This window comes from Passer domesticus, chromosome 8 (genome assembly GCF_036417665.1).
Source record: "Passer domesticus isolate bPasDom1 chromosome 8, bPasDom1.hap1, whole genome shotgun sequence".
Classification (NCBI taxonomy): Eukaryota; Metazoa; Chordata; class Aves; order Passeriformes; family Passeridae; genus Passer; species Passer domesticus.
Genome location: NC_087481.1, coordinates 53,788,129 through 53,800,579, shown reverse-complemented (window position 1 = coordinate 53,800,579; position 12,451 = coordinate 53,788,129). Strand labels below are relative to the sequence as shown.

The 12,451-nt window shown below is 41.4% G+C and overlaps 1 long non-coding RNA gene across 2 annotated transcripts in view; it reads left to right on the top strand.

Moving 5' to 3' along the window:
• Positions 1 to 10,622, top strand: part of LOC135306886 (uncharacterized) — a 119,146-nt gene extending 108,524 nt beyond the window's left edge. Inside the window, exons 7-9 of one of the 2 annotated variants that reach the window (XR_010367631.1) lie at positions 3,409 to 3,456; positions 4,329 to 4,608; positions 6,037 to 10,622. This is a non-coding gene — a long non-coding RNA (uncharacterized LOC135306886). The remainder of the gene's footprint in view (positions 1 to 3,408; positions 3,457 to 4,328; positions 4,609 to 6,036) is intronic. The other variant, XR_010367628.1, reaches the window with a different exon arrangement.
• Positions 10,623 to 12,451: the final 1,829 nt, after the last annotated feature.

Sequence of the window (12,451 nt, the reverse complement as noted above, 5' to 3'; positions counted from 1 at the left end):
ATCTCACCTTTTGACTTGGCTGCCCTGCTCAGCCTCTGTGAGTGTTTGCATGGAGCTGGCCCTTAGAAACCTGCTCAGTGTGAGGCCAGAAGTGTGTGCCCTGAATAAAAACTGGGGTTTGTGTATTTTTAAATGTTTTTGAGGTTCTAACTGGAATTGCTCTCCTCTGTTTCATCCAGTAGACCTACATCTGGAAAAAGTAAAGCCACCAGTTATGGTGGTTAAAAAGGGAAGGATATTTAACCTTCAGCAGCAACCACTCTATGGTTTTTAGAGAGGTCTTTTTACTGATTATAGACAGAGGATTATTCATTAGAAAAACTCTTCTAACCAATGAATAACAAGCATTAATATTTTTTTCCATTTTTGCTAAAACTCCTGAGTATATATTTGGAATATTCTATATTCAAAACCATGAATCTGAATTTTTCAAGTCTCACACAGGTGCATTTATCAGCAGACAAGTACTGATTTCCACATCTAAAGTCTGGCCCCTCAAAATCAAAGAAATGTTTCCAGTGGTCTAATTTTTCTAGGTATTTGGTCCCTGCCAGTGAAGTTTCCAAAGCATCTCCATCCCTGCTTCTGCACAGAAACTGAGCCTTAAGAACATTAGGACTGGTTCCTATCTCAGCCCTAAGCCTATTTGGCTTCATAGGATTCCCTGCCTGTCAGTTCCAGGTAGATTTGCTCTAAATTTATCAACTTTTACAGCATTCAAAAGGCTTCCTTTCATGTGCAATCAGATATAAAAACAGACTAATTGAAAGCAGTTGAATGTCACTCTGCCATTCCAATGAAAACGCTGGCACTTTCCTCAGGAATGCAGTCCCCAAATAACACAAGACCAAATAAATAAAGACAATAGCAAGCCCAGGATGGCTAAATTCCAGAGCAGTGCTTCAAAAAGCACTGCTTGTATTTAAATCATTGCCTGTAGACCACCAATTAAAGTTCTTACCTGCAGCGTGAGGAATAATTCTTTTTCCTTAGGTTGAAGTGAGCCAACCCTTACCTCTCACAGGTGTGCTCTAAACCCACTGGAAGGTGTGGTGGGAGATTTCTCATTGCATGGAACAACCAAATAACCTTGGACAACTGAGAGTATCTGAAAATTAGGCTTTAGCCTGTATTTAGGGATATTAATGCTCCTCAGAGGGAGTTTGGCTGTCCCAAACAGCCCAGAGTGACAATTGACTGCAGGTGCTGCCAACAGAGGAAGGTGCTTTTCTATTTATTGCCACAAGCTCCTTACTGAGCTTTTTAATTGACTGATTAGGAAAACCTGCCAGGAGAAAGCTGGAAGTGAGTGAGCTGCCCCAGCCAGGGTGTCTGAGGAGGAGAGCTGGCTCTGGCTGTGGGACCTGACCCCAGCCCTCCTGCTGGACACTGCTGCTCCTCAGCCCCGAGGTTCCAGTGCTCCCTGCCAAACACCTGGCTTGTTTTGGCTCTGCTTGGAGGCCACCAGCCGTGTCCCATTCCCACTGCCCCACTCCCACCCCCTTGTGTGGCCCTTCCATCAGTGCTCTGGCCACCTCTGGTGCCATCCTGGCATGAAAGCATCCCAGAATTGCACAGCCAGGCAGCTGTCCAGACAGGTGTCATCAGGTGTCATCTGCACTCATGTGACAACAGCCTCACCTTGCTCGTGTGAGGGTCTGTGACACTTTATAGACCCCTGAGTTATCCTTTGGGCTGCCATGCAAGTGGCGATCTCTTCTTTTTGGGAAGAAAGCTGCTGTGACTGCCAGACAGTCTGGAGCTTGGGCACACTCTGAAGCAAACCTGTCACACTGTCAGACTGGGAGAGGTCTCACTTTCTGAACTCAGATGGATTGGAGGCTACAGATGTGCTCTGTTTGCTGTGTTCCAGCCTCAGGGCAGAAAAGAAGTGTGAACCAGGCAAAATCAAACCACTCTGAACTCAGTGGTCTCAACGTGCATTGCACATTTCTCTCTATCACATTCTTTTTTCCCCTCCCTGTGAATGATTATTGATGTTTCTTGACAAATTCAGGCTCCGCAGTTTGCTTTCAGGCTCTTTAGTCAAATGTTGATTTTGCTCTCACACCTGATGTTGACTGCCATGGTTAAAGATTGACCTAAAAATTAGATGTTTAAATGAGGACCTTGAGTCTCCCCAAGCACATTTGTGCCGCAGCCTGACACATAAAAATTGTCAAAGATTTTGACCAGCCCAGCCCTCTGACTGCCTGCTTTCCTCAAGGGTTTTAAACCACCCTTGTTCTTGACACACTTTGTTCCTAAAGCCCTGTGGGAACCCCACAATATCACTGTCCAGGGCAGCACTGCTAAAGGCAAAACTCATCTAAGGCTTCTCTTTTCAACTTTTCTGGCCTGAGCTCATCCACACAGTTGCCCACACATTTGCTAATGTGAGCAGCTGCTTTGCAAATATCTTTGGGAGGAAGGCTAGTCCTGTATTTCAAAAGTTCACAAATCAAGCTGCACTGAAAGGCCTCTTTAACCCCAGCCTTAAGCATCCTCAGCATATCATTAGGAAGATTAGCAGAGCCTTTAGCACCCCACTGAATTTCCTTATGTATGGAAAGGCCTGGCAGATCAAAGGAAACATTACTTCAAATAGCTTGTGACTTATCTTGTGCTTACCCTAGCACCGCTGGCCTCTCAATCATCATATTTTCTTCCAGTAGGGATTGCTTTTAAAGACAACAGTTTATCCTCCAAGATCCTTGTTTTGACCCTTTCATCTTTCCCAACGTTCCCCTTACTGAGATGCGCAATTAAAAGAAGTAACAAACCAAACAGTTGGTAGATAAAAATGTGTTCAAATTAAGAAAATACTTGTGACTTATAATTACTGCTTGGTTCTGCTAATGAAGTGACTAAGAATCTGAGTAAAACCATGTTTATTCTTCATAGATTTGCCTGGAACTTGGCAGAAAGTCTTCACAAACACTGAGGTCAATGATATTTGGCCTTCTTTGGCGTTTTCCAAGTAGGATGTGAACGACTGCAGGGTGCTGAGGGGTCAGTCCCAGTTCTGCAGCCACATGTGGGTGTGTTTGGACCTTTCCACCCACACAGAGACCCCAGCTCAGGGTGTTCCAGCTGCAGGGCCCACCCACATGCACTGACTGCAAGCAGAGGCGTCTGATTCGTTAGCACAGCTCTTATAAAACTGTATTATTCATCAGTTTAAGGTATTAATCACTTTCTATTTAAATTTCCTTCAGGGGCTTGTTATTTATTCTGTAGGTGTGTTTTAGCATGTTGTAAGATGAAATCCGCCTTCATTTAATCAGCTTAAAATATTTCCAGGTTTATTACTTACATGTAAATCTGAATTAAGAGATATATGCAATAACCAAGGAACATGGATTTGCAAATAAGATGTTTGACCTTTACCTTTTTTCAAAATTACAGGACTGGTAACTGCTGCATAAATGAGTCATCTGAAGAATTAAAAATCAGGTACACAACTGTTACTCCAACATATCTGTTTCAGTCAAGCATCAGCTGCTATTTCCATTCTAAATCCCATTTTCATGGGTATATAATTTGATGTTTTCAATTATATGGGGCTTAAACTTCCCTTAGTACTCTTAACTTCACAAATAAGCATGGTAATTTGAAGGTAAATGACTGTGCTTCAAAAAGTGTCATTTACCAATAAAAGGATAAGATTTGTGTTCTAAGGTTTGCGTGCAAATGGTGAAAAGGAACCTTGTAAAACTATGGTTGAGATTAGTTCACTATGTATTTAACCACTGAACAGCATTTTAAACTGAGTTTCTTGTTACTTCCATTCCACTTCTTTTCAAATTAACTTTCAAATACCGCACACTTTAAACAGGTGGGAAATAAATCATCTAACAGATATCATCAATCTCCCATCCTCAGACAAACAGGGTCTGTAAACAGCCTTATGCCAGTTATCTGCAATTAAAATCAGTATCAGACAAGGAAACATGGAGTTTTCACAGAGTGATCCAGAATACTTTGAGTCAGAACCAGAGATATTTTTAAAAATTATGAGCATTGTGGTCATAAATTTTATGTCACTTAACTCAGAGATAGCTGCCTTCTAGCCCTGATGGGCAGAGAAATGTGCCCTTCACATTCTGCTGTCATGTAGATATTAAATTTGTCAAAACCCCAGTGAAATACCAAAAAGTAGAAAGAAAATCATTGAGCCCTGTTGTTTTCAAGAAGAAAAAATCCAGTTATTAGATTTTATTTGTTGTCCTTGGCATCTAAGGTCAAGGTTTTTCTATAATAATGTCAATTTTCTCATCAGTTCTCCTGGCGTATTTTGTAATCTGTTGGCATCACTTTGCCTGCAGATAAGAGAAGAAAACTAGAAGGATTTGGTGTCTTGGATCCAGTCACCATCCCTTTTCAGGCCAGACCTTAATGGTCTGGGATCTCTGGACATTGTGGCTGGAGTGGAGCAAGAATTATTAGATCCCCTTAACTTCATTTAGTGCTGAGCTGTTGGAACCCTGGATGCTGAGAATTTTAAACTCTCTGTGCTTAAAGGCACAGACCCACAAGAGAACACTGCAACTGACCTGAAGCTGTGGAGAAGACTTCCAAAATTGACTGACAGCTCTGGGATTACGGGTGTGTAGTTTGTTAAAAGTGTGTGATATCACAAAGTAGAAAAAAATAAAGTTTAAGGTTTTAAAATATAGAAACAAATATGAAGTAAAATAGAAGTTTTAAGGCAGAGACAAGCTGTTCTTTACCTTCTTCTTCCTTCTTCTTCATGGGTTTGGGTGATGTTTTGTAATTAGGCAGAAAAGTCCACATTGCAGGCTTTGAGAGATCAATTATTAAGTTAAAAAGGAAAATAATCTAAGTATCGTTTCTTAATTAGATTTTTTTAGTCTTAAAAGACCTTGTAACAAGAGATAGTGAGCCATTTTGTACCCTACTAATGAAAAGCTACTGAGCTCATAGTTGCAAGACTGTTTTTACTGCTAAGAAATAATAAACACCTAAGTCCAAACATAAACTACAATCTCAAGTGCCTTCAAGCCAAACCTCAAAAAACCAATACTGAGCCCCTCTCCTAAGGTTTGCCTGTATTTGTTTGATGTATTTAGGGTGAAGGGGGCAAGTTCTGTCCCAAAAGTCTCCAGAGTTAATCCTGAGCAGACCCTGGGACTTTCTCCAGCCCCTGTGGTGCAGAGCGGGGAAGGAGACGAGCGCTGCTGGCACAGCTCTGAGCCCTCCTCTGCAGTGGAGGCAAAAGATCCGTGTGGTGGGCTCCAATCATATATCATTAGCATTCATAAACCTCGTTTCCTGCCAGCAACAGCCACTCAGCACTGAAAAATCATAATTTCACAGTAGATTGCCATGCAAGTTGAAATAAATCCCCGAGGCAGAGCACGGCACGCTCTGTCCTGAGGCAGGGCAGGCAGCCCCCAGGAAGTCTGCTAAAGGAGATTCTGAGCACTCTGCCTTTAGTGGTCCATTTTTACACACATAAATTCTTTTTTTAAATCTATTTTTATGTGTATCTATATGTAAATATGTGTATATGAGAAGCAGAAAAGTGCCTTGGGAATAGAATTCCCTACAAATGATAGCTATTATTAGACAGAAATATGAGACTCTGTTCCACCTCTGTACCATCTGTGTTAAAAAGCAGCTTCAAGGCTCCAGCAGCACTAAAAAAGCTGGCAGTGCACTTTTCTTATCTCTGCTGCCTGCAAAAAGAAAATTAGTTAAGACTCCCTGATACTGAGCAATTGAATGTGTTTACCAAAAGGAACCATCAGTGACACAGAATTCTGCTCTGGACTCTGTAAAAAGATTGTATAAACATCTGCCTTATCATTTACAGTACATCTTTCCCATGCACTTATTTTTTATAAGTATCTTAAAATACCCAGCATGTTCTTGCCATTGTATTTTTAAGAGTATTTTGAGCAGATAAGCTATTTCCTTACTGATGTCTATATTCTGCTGAGTCAAATATTTGCACTCAATTCAAAAGTAATGATGAAAGTTTGACATTTTTGGTTTTCACTTTTCTTCCAGACTCACAAACAAGAAGTAGTTTCCCCAAATAAATCTTTTCTACAAGGCATCTTTGGTCGGAGAGCTTTGTAAACACAACTCATGGAGTGAAGCAGCACAGGGCTGAGGTCAAGACTTCCAAATCCACAATAAAATTAAATAGTTAATTGGGAAGATGGATGCATTTCAGAAGATGTAAGAGCCAAGAATGCCTTCTTCCTTCACTGAAACTGGTAACACATGTTTTTCTATGTAGCCCAACACAGAACTGAACAGAAGAAAATACTCTCACAAAATAATTTGGTATATGAGAATGATGAGATTCTGATTGTTATTAATGGATGTGAGACCAGCCTTTCATCCTACTGCAAATTATTCCTCAAAACCAGCATTAAATCACACATTCAGAGACAAAGACCTCTCATTCAGGCAGCTCTGGGCTGCTATGATTTGTTTCCACTCCACAGATTATCCATGTATTTAAATGCAGCTGTAACACTGCAGAGCTGATCTCACCAAACTCTGTGTGTCCTAATTCATCCTTGTGGTGATTGTCTCCTTTAGATCACAGTGAAAGGCACATTTTAGTGCAACTGTGGCTGAAAGTCAAGGTTGGACTGAAACTTATTTTTTAACATTCTGGTGGTAACATCTATGAATTGTTCAATGTATGCCGCTCTGCCACTTTATTTTGTCCTTTTAATAGAATTTTTGCTCATACAAGGTGTGTTTTTCCACCTACATCTCCATGTAGGTGGCATCTCCATGATGCAATCCATGAAAATAATACTAAGGAGTAAACCTGGGTGCTTTTTTGGACTTCCAGGCTGTGAGCACAGGGAGGGCACACAGATTACCAGAGTGAAAACAGAGGTGGCAGGTGCATTGCAGAACTACAGAGGGGACCTGCTTCTTTTGGGAGCCTGCCATAAACACAACAGCTGAGGCAGGAAGGGCTACAGTGAGCTCATGTTTATTTTAATATTGTTTGTTGCTCTGCTCAAACAGCTCCCTGGATGATTTTGACCTCAAGTGCTCACTCCAAAAAAGCATCTGTGTGTAAACACCACCTGCATGGTGGAGCACACCACAAGCCACTGCTGCCACTGTGTTACTTTCTTATCATCCATAACGTGGAAATGGGGCTGCCAGGCTCTGCAGATGGCAGACACGTGTGCCCAACATCCACATTTTATAGCTCTGATCAATAAAATGAAGGCATTCCCACCTCTGATGCTGTTCTGGTAAAAATTGTCTCTCTTTAGTTACTGGTTAATCTCTGTCCCTGTAATTTCCAGATGATATTGTCTTTAAATATTAGCGTTTAATTTTGGCATTGTTGAGCAGTTGGCCTACGTATCAGATTTTCCTAGAGCCAACATTTTCTTGGTGTTATCTAGAGTTTTAATTTATTAGCTCCCCTCCTTAGTGAAGAATTAACTTTGATCTTCTCTTATCGGCTCTTGTGTTTGTGGTGAAAGTATCTTCTCCAATGTAATTCCTTATTTTCTGGCTTTATGGGAGAGCTCAGAAGTTAAAATCAGCCCGTCTCCTCAGCCTGTGGTACCCCAGGGGTGCAGGACCACCTCACCTGAGCTGTGCACCCCTGAAGGTGGGAGCAGGAGCAAACCTGAATTTCACACCTTGGGTTTGGGGTTCACTGTGTGGGGTTTCAGCTGGTTTATCCTCTGAACATTTGTGCATCTCCAGTGACTGGATTACTACAAACTCATTTTTTTATTGTCCTAGTTCTGAACAGGCAAATGGTTGAATCTCTTCAGGGGTTGAAGAAGGAGAAATATGAAACTGAGTAAAATATGCAAAGCTCAGTCCTGTTTTCTTTGAACAGGCTAACTTGTATTTTTTATCAAATATTTTCAAATATTTTTTTATCTCTCTTGGCCCTTGAAAAACAGTTCCCATAAAATTGCAACTTCAGGCATTACAAATAAAATCTGTGCCTGTTTACTTATTTGTTCAAACATCTATTCAGGTGTCAAGTACAGAAGAGGGGCTTTTGACATCCCTTTCTGTCCAGAGGAGTCATACCAATCATGCAGACTTCAACAGTGGGATTTTCCACAGGTTTAGTTTAATAAAAATGAGAGGGAAGTGATCCCACTGAAGGTCTGGCTACCTCAGCCCACTCTCCCTGGTGGCATCCCAAGCCAAAGAGCAGGAACAGAACAGGCACAGACAATTCCCCTGCTCTGACTCTCCCAGCTTCTGACCTCTCTCACCCTCAGATGTGCTTTCCATGGTTTAACAACCCTCAGCTGATTTCCATTCCATGGACTTGTCCAGTTTCCTCTGAAACCTTCAGCATCCCCAGTCCCATCTGTGGTGACTTCACAGACCTTGTCCCTGCCCTTGTCAGCTGTCCCTCTCCTGGGACAGTCCTCGTGGGCTTGGTGGCTTCCCACGTGGGAACCACCACTGTCACTCTTCAAACCACTGCCCATCTCCTAAAGCACAGATGCCACAGGTGACCACAGCAGTAGATCAGTCAGCAATTTTCCCATGGGAATTACTCTGTGCTGGGAATGGGATTTATATCTTCATTTACATGGAAATTATCAACCCACGAAAATCCCAAAGCAATGTTTTATTACATTTTCTAGCTCCTTCATTATATAATGATTAGACTGTAAGTTTTGGATTTGAAATTGCAATCACATGAATGGCACATTTTAGTGTGTACAGTGTTTACAGGATTGAGAAAGTTCTGGAAAATTGGTTTTTACAATGCAAATGTTTTCAGGGATTTCTGGTTACTGAACCTAATCAGGAGTAATTTCCAGAGAGTATTTTTTACTGTAGTTCTAAAAAAGCTTGTAAGGAGCCTCACCAGTACAAGTGCATGCAAGAACAAATAAATTAATTACAGTGTGAGTTGTTGGAGGAGATAATGGTTCTCTCTCCTTGACCACACACCATTCTGGAGAGATATGGAGCATCTGACTGCCCAAGTGCTCATTTACACTTCACAGGACCAGTATTTACACATCTAAATGGTATTTTTATAGTCTTATTGAGCACTTTGAACATCATCATTCTACTCCCTGGTTTAAAGAGGGAATTCGAATTTCCATTTGTGATCTGGTCCTTTTACATTAAAATAAAATAAAAAATGGATGAATTGAGGTGCCCGATCACAATTAATTCTTTTGCTCTCATTCCATTTGTTTTTTGCTCTCTGCAAGCAACATTTTCTATTTGAAAAGAAAACACAATAAAGAAAATAAAGTCAGGAGGAAGGAAATGTGTAAATCTTTGTCAGCTTTGCATTGCCACAGTAAATGCAATGTGATATTTCCAGAATCCACTAGAACAGCATCATTTTTGCTGCTGACAGTGTGATTACTTTTTTTTTTATGGGAGAAAAACAGGAGCTTTTCCCTGAGTTAAGATCTCATTTTCTTAATCTCATTCACTGGCTGGTACCAGACTCCTCAAATTGGACATTTTTTTCTCAAGCCATGCATGGATGTACATTCTGATCCTACTGTTAAACTTCATGGAAAAAAAAAATTGACCCGACCATGTCAGCACATTTTTATGAGTAAAACCCCAGAGTCTCTTATTCGAACTCCTGGTAGCTTATGGGTTTATGTGCAGCTTTGGTAAGAGCTTTTATATAAGTGAATGTATTTTAAACCAGCATTTGTCAGAATTCTATATTATTACATTTTTCCAATTCTGTTGATTTATGTGTAATCTTCTCATTTCCTCCCTCAGCCCTGTAAAAATGATCCTCACTGCTGTGCTGCTCATACAGCAAAACCTGGCCAGCTTTGCTTCAGATGCCTCTTTGACTCTATCCTGACAGTGTCCACATGCCAAAAATTCCCTCAATAATTATTTTTGCCTCTTAAATCTTCTTTCCCTGCTTTTCCCACTCCATGGAAACTCTTTCTTGACCTATATATGTGCCCTGTTTTAATAGTTTGTTGCTATACTGTGGCTGCTCTCAACCTTGTATACATTTTCTTTTCTTCTTTATAACAAACTGCAGGTAACAAATACGCAGGCCTGTTAAAATTATTCCAGACTGTCAACCCTCATTCATTTTTTTTTGTGGGAAAATTCAAATGGAGGCCTCCATCCCCTAGGAAATCACTGACTTAAATCTGTTGCACAGTTTGAGTCTATGAAACCAACTTGTTGCCATAAATTAACAACTTAAACAAATTTATGTATGCCCTTGTTCCTAAAAATGTTTCTAAATGAAGGTGCATTTTCATGTTAAAATGTTAAGTCTGCAGATTTTTTTAAACCCTTTCTTTCCAAGTTATTTTTTTCCAAAGTTTGGCCCCACAAGTTACAAATTCCTTATTTGAATTATAATCATAGAATCATAAAATGGTTTGGATTGGAAGGGACCTTAAAAATCTTCTTGTTTCACCACCACTGTCGAGGGAAGGGTGGCATTACAAAATATATTCATTTGTTTTATAAAGGGTCCAAGTTTCATTACATTTTTCCAGTTTTCTTATTTCAAAACAAAAAATTCTTACCGAAGCTGCTCCTAAAATCCAATAGGTGTTAGTTATATAACATAATTCCTTCAAATATAAACCATCAATTTTTAAAATAATTGGGTTTTTTTTACAGCTCTGTTTATTACATTTATTATAATATAATACATTTATTTTATCTTTAAACACTTGTTTCCCATCTTTATTTGAATCCTTTCATTCCAGTTCTTTCCCAGGAGCAGGATCCTACATTCCCAGGGAGCATGAGGGCCCCATAAGCAGTGAATGCTAAAAGTCCTTAGGTGACTCTGGCCCCTGCCCCAAAGTGCTCAGAATAAATAATAGTGCAATATTTAATGCCAGTGCCATATTTTGGTGCATTCACAATCCTAAATATGCAGCCCTGTGGGGTGAGGTGACCTCCCCTGGCTGAGGGACATCTTCCAGGGCACTGAGGTGTCACTGAGCAGTGGTTTGGCAGCTGCTCTGTGGGCAGGGTCCTTATCTGCTCATTCCACATCCATCAGGGGCCCTGGAGGGCAGAACTTTATTCACACCCCCTGGACTCTCTGAGTCACAATCTGCTCCTGCAGCACAACCTCTTCTTCACAGAATGAATTCCCAGAATCACTGGTTTGGAAGAGACCTTCAAGATCATGGAGTCCAACCCAGCCCCAACACCTCAACTCAACCCTGGCCCCCAGTGCCACATCCAGGCTTTGTTAAACACACCCAGGGATGGGGACTGCACCACCTCCCCGGGCAGCCATTCCAGAACTTTATCACCCTTTCTGTAGAAAACTTTTTCCTGATATCCAACCTATATTTCCCTTGAGGCTGTGTGCTCTGGTTGTGTCAGTGCTGCTGCAGACAGAGCCCAGCCCCAGCTGAGCACAGGCACCTTTCAGGAGCTGTGCAGAGTGATGGGGGCACCCCTGAGTCTCCTTTTCTCCAGGTGAGCACCCCCAGCTCCCTCAGGGCTCCTCTCAGGGTTTGTGTTCCCAGCCCCTCTCCAGCCTCGCTGTCCCCTCTGGATGTGCTCAGTGTCCCAAGGTCCTTCCCAAGCTGAGGGACAGAGCGGGGCACAGCACTCCAGGTGCTCTTACCTGGCTGTGTTGTGGCTTTTCCTCCAGTTGTCACTTTGCAGCCTGGCTGGAAAAAGGCCTAGAACCCCTTAATGAACTTGGTTTGGGCTTCCTGTCTCCTCTGTCACCAAATAACTAATTACTAATTTCCAGTTATGAATAATTTACATTACATCCTCCTTCTTAACCTCAGGGGTATTTCCTTGGATTTATGTGCTTTAGATTTCTGCAGACATCTTCATGCTGCAGCAAAGGCTTCGTTGAACACCTGCCTGAAATAAAGAGCAATTTTCCAAGCAATATTTTTAATTTTACATCTGTCATGAAAATTAGGAAGTTTATCTCTGAGTTCTCTGCTAAATCTAATGTGTCAGGTTGTTCTTATTCTTATACAGGAGTCTTTAAAATTCTGGTTTTCCAAAACTACAGCAGAGCTGCACTTCCCTACAGACTTGTTCATGCCTTGTCCTTCAGTCCTCCTCCAAAAATCTAGATTACGATTATTGCAGTAGATTTCTGGCTGCTACCAGCCAACCTGGTTATTCTGTTTTTTGTCACAATCCTTTCTGGTAATCTGGGCTGCCTAAAAGTGCCCAAGGGGATGTTTTTTCCAAACATGTAATTATCCTCTGTTTGCCACTTCCTCTGCCAGGACCAAACCCCTGGCCAGTCTTTGATTAGTCAAATTTAGAGCCCATGGCTCTGTGCTGTTGATCTCTCTCCCCTGCCTGACCTAAATTCCGCTGTACACCTGCCATGCTGCATTTGCTTAAACCTGGAACAAATTCTGGTTCTTGATGTACTGCCAGTCTCGGGTTTTAATTCGGGGAGCTGACTGGGCACGGGGATTTCTCTCTGCACTGACATGTGGAC